This window comes from Macaca mulatta, chromosome 3 (genome assembly GCF_049350105.2).
Source record: "Macaca mulatta isolate MMU2019108-1 chromosome 3, T2T-MMU8v2.0, whole genome shotgun sequence".
NCBI classification, from domain to species: Eukaryota; Metazoa; Chordata; class Mammalia; order Primates; family Cercopithecidae; genus Macaca; species Macaca mulatta.
This window is the reverse complement of record NC_133408.1, coordinates 12,926,804-12,937,843: the sequence shown is the minus strand read 5'-3', so window position 1 is coordinate 12,937,843 and position 11,040 is coordinate 12,926,804.

Here is an 11,040-nt window from a genome sequence, read left to right as displayed (position 1 = left end):
GTAAAAGTTCTTTGTATTTTTACTTACAATAACTAGAATCTAAACATGTAAAAATAGAAAAAAAGGTAATTATAGTACATATGATATTATCCTACATAGTAGAATAGTATATGGAGTCCTTAAAATAATGTTTACAAATAATTTATAACAACATGGGGCTGGGCATGGTGGCTCACACCTGTAATCCCAGCACTTTGGGAGGCCAAGGCGGGTAGGTCACCTGAGGTTAGTAGTTCAAGACCAGCCTGGCCAACATGGTGAAACCTGTCTCTACTAAAAACACAAAAATTTAATTGGGCATGATGGTGGGCACCTGTAATTCCAAGTACTTGGGAGGCTGAGGCAAGAGAATCACTTGAACCCGGGAGGCAGAGGTTGCAGTGAGCCAAGGTCATGCCATTGCACTCCAGCCTGGGTGACAAGAGTGAAACTCTGACTCAAAACAAACAAACAAAAAACCAACGGGGAAGATCTTTATATTATCATGCTAAGTGAAAAAATACAAAAACAGAAAACAAAACAAAACCCCCCACAAAACCCAAGGCCCTAAATTGTAAATATGAGATGCCAGGCAATATTTCAAAAGTCTATAAGGAAGCACGCCACCATGTTAACATTGTCTATTAGTGGTAGGCCTATCGGGGATTTATTATCTTATTTATGCTACTTCATGTTTTCCTTCCTTTTTTGTTTTGCAACAACTCTGTATTAGTCTGTTCTCACACTGTCACAAAGAACTGCCTGAAACTGGGTAGTTTATAAAGAAAAAAGGTTTAATTGATTCACAGTTCAGCATGGCTGAGGAGGCCTCAGGAACTTACAATCATGGCCGAAAGCGAAGCAAACATGTCCTTCTTTACACGGCAGCAGGACAGAGAAGTGCAGAGCAAAGTGGAAGGAAAAGCCCCTTATAAAACCATCAGATCTCGTGAGAACTCACTCACTATCATGAGAATGGCATGGAAGAACCGCCTCCATGATCCAATCACTTCCCACAAAGTCCCTCCTGTAACACGTGGGGATTACAATTTGGATTACAATTCAAGATGAGATTTGGGTGAGGACACAGCCAAACCATATCAAACTCTATGTACTTTAATATTTAAGAAAAATTACATAAACTTTATGTGAAAATTCCCTGGATTTTTCGCCTCAAGGTCATGCTGTACATATACAGTATCCTCCTGCCTACCTCTCCAAATGGATAATGGATTGAAGCAAAAGGCTTGTCCCACCAAGCATTGATGTGTAACCCTCTTAGTAACAATTTATAGACCAGGTAAATGTGTGGAGCAGCCCAGATCAGCTGGAGGGAGCATTATTCCCATCGGAATGTGGAGCAATGCCTGCCCACCTGTCACCTGGTTATGGTGAAGACAGTATGAATGGAAGCACTGCCAGAAACTAAAGGCTTATGTAAGTGATGCTGTTCTTATGTCTCCTCTTCCTCTCTATCCCACATATGATGAATTATTTTATTATGATCATGCTGTGGTTGTTATTTTCTTTTTGAAACGATAAGACATGATTACAGATGAGAAAGAGTGTATTTTGTAATCCTTGATGAACTTGAAACGGTTTCCTCTTTTTTTCCCTTTTTTCTTCTTCCTTCTCCCTTCACTCTTTCATTCTCGCCTCTCTCCATTTTATAGGTATGATTGATCTTGAAATAATGATAACAGAACCATAGCCTATATAGTCCTTGGGTCACTTCTGTCTCTATTTCTCTTTCTTCCTTCCTCTTTTTCTCTTGGTCCCTTTGCTAGAGGGGTGGTGAGCATGGCTCCCTGCCCCTCTCAGTGGGTTTATCTTCATTTTCCATGAGCTTCCACCTCAGTGCATGTGACATCAAAGTCAAAGCTCCAGCCACTTCTCATCCTTTCTTAGGAAAATCTCAAGTCTTAACTTGAAAGCTGAATGTCCTGCTTTTGTTCCTAACTCTGCTCATGGGATAACGGAGGAAGAAAAGCTCAGCCTGTTACCAGAAAGGACAGATCTGCAGTGTAACCTATCTAGTATGCAGGGTCATGTGCACAGTTCTTTACTCTTCCCTCTGACTGCCCTTCAGTTGGTGTCCAGATGCCCCTGTGTTAGCCTGGGGACATTCCTTGCCCTTTGGCCCCTCTTTTGTTGCATTTTTCTTTTTCCTTAGACAAGGTCTAACTCGCTGCCCAGGCTGGAGTGCAGTGGTGTGTTCATTGCTCATTGCAACCTCGAACTCCTGGCTCAAGATGTTCTCCCAGTTCAGCCTCCTGAGTAGCTGGAACTACAGTTGTGCATCACCATGCCTTGGCTAATAAAAACATTTTTTTGTAGAGACGGGAGTCTCAGGCTGGTCTCGAACTTCTGGCCTCCAGTGATCCTCCTGCCTTGGCCTCCCAAAGTGTCGGGGCTATGGGCATGAGCCATTGTGCCTTGCCCTTTGTTGTTTTTTCAGTCCTTTACCCTATGGTTTCTACTATCCTCAGGGACAACTCTCATTTCCCTGGGGCTTCTGGATCTTCAGCAAGACACACCCCTAAAGGCAAACAATCTTTAGCAGCAGCAGAGCATAAACTGAGTGCTGTTATGATAAAGGCAAAATATTTCCCCCCCATGAGAAAGTCTAAGGGGAGCAAGGGCCCTGAAGTCCCCATCCTGCCCCCCCAGTGACAGGTGATGGGGAACGGAATGACGAAAGAGACCCCATCCAGCTACCTGGTGTATCAACCCCCTCACCCAGTGCTGTCCATAGGTCAGTCCCCGTCCCACACGGTCGCTTACCACATCCATATCTTATGAGAGCCATTTGTTGCTCCCCAGTCTCTTCTGTCCCCCTTCTTTGACCAACATTTCCCTGTCTGATTTGCTTGGTCATAGGTGGCCTGTGTCAGTTTCCTCCCAGGACTCTCTTTGCCTGGGAATAAGTGCTATATGTGAGAAGCGTCCCTCCCAAGTGCTGCGTGCAGCCTCCTGGCATTCTCCTAAGACTTCCTAGAGGATTGCTCTGGTTCCAAAAAGAAACCAGCCACAGCCTGTTTGGAGCCCTGCAGGATGTTCCAGCTCACCAACTTCATTCCCCACTACTCTGCCCCTCTAGCGGAGCTTCTAGACCGGCAACCAAGGTGCCTCCATTCATTGTACATGACTCACCTTTCCCCCTTCCAGACCCTTCTTCATGGGTCTAGCCTCTGTTTCCAGCTTTACACAGCACAGGCTGATGCCTGCCACTGAATGGGACCCAGGACTTTTTCAAACCTCAGCCCCCAGCAAAGGTCTGAGAATGGGCACCCTGACCAACTCTGAGCCTCTAGGCATAGGGTCTATTTGTTTACTTTAATTTTGAATTCACTTTTAAGATTTAAGAATTGAGAGCTCTCATATTCAACAAAATTCAGGGGATCTAGAAACATCATGCCCACTTTTGGCAGAGTAGCCAACTGGCAGAAACTGATGCTGACGCTGTCAGCTTCCTATACAAAATGCAAACCAGAGTTTACCACAGGCCCCGCTACTCCACATTCTCCTCCACAAGGACACTCAGCAGGCTCCTGTGCTGAATGGCCTGCCTGGTTCTGTAGGTGTAGCGTTTGTCACTCTGTTCCAGGACCTACTTTCCGCAAAGCGCCTTACCCGGCTGTTTCTTCCCTTGGCATACCTGAGAACTCCTTTCTTCACTGAATTGCTTTGACCTTGCTAATTAGTTGTGTTGCAAGTGCTTTTTGGCTATGTCAGCTATGTATGTTCTGTTTATCATTTTAGAGCAATGGTTATTAATTTTTTCAGATTCTTCTTGGGAATTTGAGAAAAAACTATGGTTCTCCTCCACCATCCTGCCCCCGCCCACCCCAATGCACACATGTGCAACATTTGTTCTACAATTCAAGAGCTCTCTAGACCCCTGATATGTTGGCAATTGGTGGCTGCCACATTAGGAACCCCTGATTTAGGGGAAGGACTGTTTTTTCCATTAGACAAACTCAACTGCGTAGCATCAATTTCATGGGTCTCTACTGTGCACTGTACCCAAAAAATGCCACTGAATGCTGCCTGACTGGTGGATAGTAAGACTGTCCATTAATGTGGTCATTTAGGCTGCCTCTGCCCAGGTCTTGGGGTCATTGGCACTAATTCACAGCACCCTCAAGTCACCCAGGGAAGATGAGATGCAGTTGGCTATAGACCCACAGGTTCGGGCATTACAACTGCCCTTGCAGTTGACAAATAACCACAACCTTCACATTGTTATGAAAAGAGCACAAATCCAATTAAGAAAGCTTTTCCGAAAGAAATAACAATGTTCCCACCCCCTCTGTCACTCCCCACCTGCTTTTTGTCCCAGAATAATGCTGTGCTGATAGGAACATGGATAAATTAATTACAGTCTGGAATGTTATTCATGGGTAGGAAAAAACACTAAATCTTCTCGCACAATATTTGACATTTAAAGATAAACATTGTCTTTATGTTTTTTTTAAACCTCAATCAACCTAGTTTACGCAGACATAGGTATAATCCTTTTAAATGCTGTGGATTTTTAAATTGCAAAGGTAACAATATGCTGAGTGTTTTACCCAGTCAGAGAACCAGGAGATGCAGGAATGAGATTAGCATCTCTTTAGTTCCTTGCATATTTGATATTATTTTGGTGTACCTCCAATTCCTGATAACATAGAAGCACTCTTGTGACTGAAGTCCCTGAAATGGAAGGACATTGGTAACCCTGAATTTAAAACAAGCACAGGCAGCCTTTGTGGGAATGTGTGTGAAGGTCACTTTCTAGAAACAGGACGGTCCATAGCCATTGCCATGGTTTCTGCGTCATTTCAACCAGAACCTTAGGCCTGGAAGTCTGGATGGATGTGGGTTGGCATGGTCCTCTATGGGCATTAAATGAATAAATGGATATAACAGAGGTGGTGTCTGGCATGACTCAAAGAAGGATGAGAGGAAACATATTCCAATGAAATTTTTAGAAAAGCAAATTTCAAAAAAAATGCTTAAGTATAAAATATTTTGATGACAACCATGATTTTCAAATTGAATCCTTATTCTAAGTAATGATCTAATCTGAACTTAGACCCCTTTTCTTAAGTTTTTTCTCAATAAGCCTTTGATGTCTAGTCAGTTCAATTCAGTATTTACTGAGTCCCTATATGGATAGGGTATAGGGCATGAATCAAATGCATGTCCAGAATTGCCCACAATGCAGAGCAGAGCTGAAATGCCTAACACCCCTCCTCTCACCAACACACCCCCCACCCCACCCATATCTCCAAAGACTTCCCGGCAGAAGTGATCTCTGCCTGCTGGGACAGATGTATAGACTCCAACAGCAGCAAGGTGGCCCCTCTGACTACTGCCTTGGGATCCACATTGCTCTTAGAACTATTCCTCTTTTTTCATCCCTGAGGCCCCCACCAAAACTCAGCCTGGATCAATTTTTTTTTCTAGGAATCTGACACATTTCCAGGCTGATTTCCTAACCTAGTCAGACCCTCTTCCATCTGTCTTTGGGTGGTCCATTTTCTACTTCATTTTCCACCTCACATGTTGGCCATTGATGACCACATCAGCTCTTCTATGCTATAAGCTCCCAAGGAACAGGTTCTATCAAATGATTGGCCTTTCAGCTCTCTACTGTGACCAGAAAGTTGCCTGGTACATAAAAAGGGGTTCACAGGTATTTCTCATGTGGATAACTGGTTACTCATCTATGCATGATTTGGGGGATCCCCCACTTCCTGGACTAATTGTAAACCACATTGTACCACCTGGGGGTGCCTGAGCACAACAGAGCTAAGTGAACATTTCATCAGTCTAATTGAATTTAGTGGAATGTTGGGGCCTGGAAATTTGGACTAGGAAGGTAAGCAGGAGGAATAAGTGTGAATGACAGTATCTAAATTAAAATCTGTTGCCATGAAAGATCAGACCTTTTCTCCTCTGATTTGTCCTTCTAGAAATCACAAGATGCCCAAAGAATCATAAGCAATGGGTAACGAGGCAAGGGAATTATCTTTGATAAATGCCATGATTGCTCAGTGTCCCATTTCTCTTGGAAAGAAGAGTGACCCAAAGACTAAACTGAGATGGGGGTTTGCAGCTAGCCTTCCATCTACTAAACCTGAGCTGAAGTACTTTGAGCTCTTTATTTCTTGTTTATCTCATTTGTCACTCAGATGAGAAGAATGCCCGCTCTGTTTGACTCAGTGTCAGTGTGATGAAGTAAAATAGCTTCTTTAAATCCCTCTGCAACAAGGCAGTGAATTGAAAATAAGAAAGATAGGGAAGAACATTCTGGGCAAGACAGCTCAATGAGTTCATGCTTTGATCCATCTCTCAGCTCTTGAACACAAAGCCATGACAGGCAGGTATAAAAATAGAAAGCTAAAAAGGGATGTCTGGATTAACAGAAGCAGAAGAGACACTGCCAGAAGCGTCTGACCTACTGGGCTCTTTGTCTAAAATCAGCAGGGAGTTTGGCCTCTGCTGGGCAATCCCAAGACGTCCTGCCCAAGATGGCAGACAGGAACCAAGTACTTGCTTAAAGTCAGGAACTAGGGTGGGGCCCGGAAAGAAAGTCATAGCGCCTCACTGCTGCCTAGAGACCAAGCTTTTAGAAAAATAAGGTTGAGGGGCCAAGATGGCCGATTAGATGCAGCTGCAGTCCGCGGCGCTCATGGAGAGGAATGAAAACTGCCAGTGAATTCAGCACCTTCTACTAAAATATCCAGATTCTCAGTCCCACTCGGACTGACTAGGCAGACAACTAGACCTATAGAGAATGAAGAAAAGCAGACTGGGAAAACGGTCCACCCGAGAGCGACACGGAGCCAAAGGAACCCCCAACCCCAGCAAAGGGAAGTGGTGAGTGACTGTGCGACACCACCTGGAAACCATGCTTCTCCCATGGATCTCTGCAACCCGCAGGTCGGGAGATCCCGTCATGAGCCCGTGCCACCAGGGCCTTGGGTCAGACACACAGAGCTGTGCAGAGTCACGGCAGAGCCGCTACTCAGGCACACACAAAGGCCCTGGAGTTTTACATACTCCAGCCCAAGGAATCCCAGCAAGGCAGGGGATCCACTCATATATTCCCCTAGGAAGACTGCTGAATCCAGGGAGCCAAACAGCATTGATCTCCAGGCCCCGTTTACACAGCACTTCACAAGTTAAGGCCCACTGGAATTTCTGCCAGTCAGTGGTGACAGCCTGGAGTCAGCCTGAGATGGACCGAGCTCTCGTGGGTAGAGGCAGCCACCATCTCTGCAGCTCAGTTGACTCAGCCATTCTCGCCTGCCAGCTCCGGGGAGTCCAGGCAGTCCAGACGAGGAGGAGTCTCCCACAACCTAGCACAGGCGCTGTGCCAGATCGTGGCCACACTGCTTCTTTAAGTGGGACCCAGATCCAATCCTCCTCACTGGGTGGGGCCTCCCTGTGGGAATTTCAGCAGCTTCAGCCAGGGTTATGTGGACAAAACTCTGCTCTCTCCTGGGACGGGGACCCCCATGGGAAGGGGTGGCCAACGTCGCTGCAGTTCAGTGCACTCAGTCTTTCCAGCCTGCTGGCTCTGGAGAGTTCAGGCGGTCTGAAGGAGGAAGGGTTCCCTCGACGCAGCACACCCGCTACACCTGCTCTACCAAAAAGCAGCTAGACTGCTTCTTTAAGTGGGCCCCTGATCCCGTTTCTCCTGACTGAGTGAGACCTCCCGATAGGGGTCTCCAGACACCTCCTACAGGAGAGACCAGGCAGGCAACACATCAGTACATCCCTGGGATGGAGCTCACAGAAAAAGGAGCAGGCTGCCATCTTGCTGTTTTGCAGACTTCACTGGTGATACCTTCAGGTATGGGAAAAACCAAGGCAACTAGAGTCTGGAGCAGACCCTGAGCAAACCACAGCAGCCCTATGGAAGAGTGACCTGACCGATAAAAGAAAAACAAACAAACAGAAAGCACCACCAGTAACATCAACAAGGAAAACCTCATTTGAAGGTGAGCAACCTCAAAAATCAAAGGTTGATAAGCCCGCAAAGATCAGAATCAATACAAAAACGATGAAAACTCAAAAAGCCAGAGTGCCTCTTCTCCTCCAAATGACTGCAACACCTCTCCATTAAGGGCACAGAACTGGGCTGAGGCTGAGATGGCTGAAATGACAGAAGTAGGCTTCAGAAGGTGGGTAATAATGAACTTCGCTGAGCTAAAGAAGCATTTTGTAACATTAAAAAGTGGGGAAATGACATGAACAGATACTTCTCAAAAGAAGACACTCATGCAGCCAACAAACAAATGAAAAAAAGCTCAACATTACCCATCATTAGAGAAATGCAAGTGAAAACCACAGTGAGATACCATCTCACTCCCATCAGAATGGTTATTATTAAAAAATCAAGAAACAACAGATGCTGGTGAGGTTGCAAATAAAAATGAATGCTTTTACACTATTGGTGGGAGTACAAATTAGTTCAACCATTATGGAGGACAGTGTGGCAATTTCTCAAAGATCTAGAGGCAGAAATACCATTAGGTCCAGCAATCCCATTACTGGGTATATATAGCATTCTATTATATATATATAATAGGAATACAAATCATTCTGTTCTAAAGATACATGCATATGTTCATTGCAGCACTATTCATAATAGCAAAGACATGAAATCAACCTAAATGCTAGACTGGATAAAGAAAATGTGGTTCATATGCACCATGGAATACTATGCAGCCATAAAAAGAAAAGAGATTATGTCCTTTGCAGGGACGTGGATGGAGCTGGAAGCCGTTATCCTCAGCAAACTAATGCAGGAACAGAAAACCAAACACTGCATGCTCTCATTTATAAGTGGGAGCTGAATGATGAGAACACATGGCCACATGATGGGGAATAACACATACTGGGGTCTGTCAAGGAGCAGGGAGAGACAGCATCAGAAAGAATAGCTAATGGATGCTGGGCTTAATACCTACATGATGGGTTGATCTGTGCATTTTGTAACCAAATGTACCTGTAATTTATGATCCAATTCAAGTTGAATTTTTTATAAAAGATAAAGGAAAGATTAGGATTATGTTTTTATATAGAAATCAGTTGTTTCAGTACCATTTGTTGACAAGCCTAATCTTTCTCACTAAATTAAGCTTAGAATATTACAAGTTATGCCACCATTTCAAAATAAAAAGGCAAACTAAAGAGATTTTCAGAATTTCATAGATAAAGACAATTCACATTTGCTAAAATGTATCCTATTAATACTAATGGTTGTACTTCAGCCATAAGAAAAGAGGACAGAAGGGAATGTGTGAAAATCAGTATTAAATGATAGTCAATTAAAAATAAAATTAAAAATTTGAAAGAATAATAATCACTGAAACTGATAAATAATGTTAACATTTTAATAGCCATTAAATTCACAAAAAAATAATAATTAGTTTTGGAATTTTTTAAAGAATAAGATGAGTTAAATGGTTGAAAGTTCAATAGATTAAGACAGTTTTCTGAGTCCTTGATGTGATTGGGAAGAAGACAGAAATATTTAACAACTAGAGATTTTGTATGAAATTCAGTTTACTAAGTATGCTAAAATTTTAGATAATTACAAAAAGGATATAAGTAATCTACAAGTTGCAAAGCAGCAAAGTTATTTTCTTTGATGTAAATAAAAGGGAATGTAGAATGTTTTCTTACACCAATGAGAAATAGGAGGGAAAAATACTTTAAGAGAAAAAGGTGTTAAGTAGAAATCAAAATGTAACATGATAAAAATATATGCCAGTACATCAATAATCATAATATCTTTAAATAGAGTAAGCACACAAAAGACTAGAATGACTACACTGAATAACAAAATAAAATCTAATTATATGCTGCTTACAAGATATACATTTGAAATAAAACCAAATTGAAAAGTTGAAAATTAAGTTGTTAAAAAATACTAAGCAAAGGCTAACCCACAGAAATCTAAGGTAACAATATTAACATAAGACAAAGTAAAAATTCAGTTGATTAATAGTATACAAAGATCACTCAATTTAATAAAAGGAAACAATCTGCTAGGAAGATATTACAATTATGGGTATGTAATTAACTATACAGACTCAACAAATATAAAACAATCTGGGCAGATTTATAAGACATTGATATATTTATCTATCTTATCAATTCCCTTAAGGGGAACTGAGTTGTAGGGAGACGTTTAACACGTTTCTCTCAGCAACTGATAGATCTGCCTGCCCCAACATAGTAAGCATATAGAATATTTCAGTAATGAAATTAACAAAGTTCATTAAATATATATATAGAGAGAACACTACACCCAACCAATAGACAATATACATTTTTTTAGCAAGTGTTCATGGAACATTTTTTACAGTTTGGTCATGTACTAGGTCATGAAAGAAGTCTCAACAACATTTTAAATATTAGTTTTATATACACGCTTGACTCTATGATCAAAATGCAGTTAGGTTATAAATCAGCAATAAATTTATGGTCAATAAATCTTCACATATCTGAAAACCAACAAGCAAGTACATGTCTACTTAACCCATTGGTTAGAGAAGAAAACATTTTAGAAACATAAAATACTAAATGCCATAGAAAATACTATATATGAAAGTTTCTGGGATGCAGCTAACATGGTTCTTAGAGGTAAATTGATAGCATTAAATGAATTTTTGAAAAGAAAAATGATAGAAAATAAGTTTAACTCAAAAAACAAAGGAGACATATGAAATAAACTAAAGAAAGTAGATTAAACAAAATTTTAAAAACAAAATTAGCAAAAATGAAAATGAAAAAGGAGAGAAGAGCTACTAGATGAAAAGCTACTCAAGGAACACAGTTTGAACATTTAAATGAGATGTATATTTTTCCAGAAAAAAAATATAAACTTCCAAAGTCAATTTATGAATAAATAGAGCTTCATCATAAAACTGGAATCTGTAAAATGTATCAGTTCAATAGATGGATTTACTAACATATTAGACACAGCTGAAGAAATTATTTATGAATTAGAATGTAAGTCAGTTAAAAATATTCAGGGTGAAACACGAGAGAAAA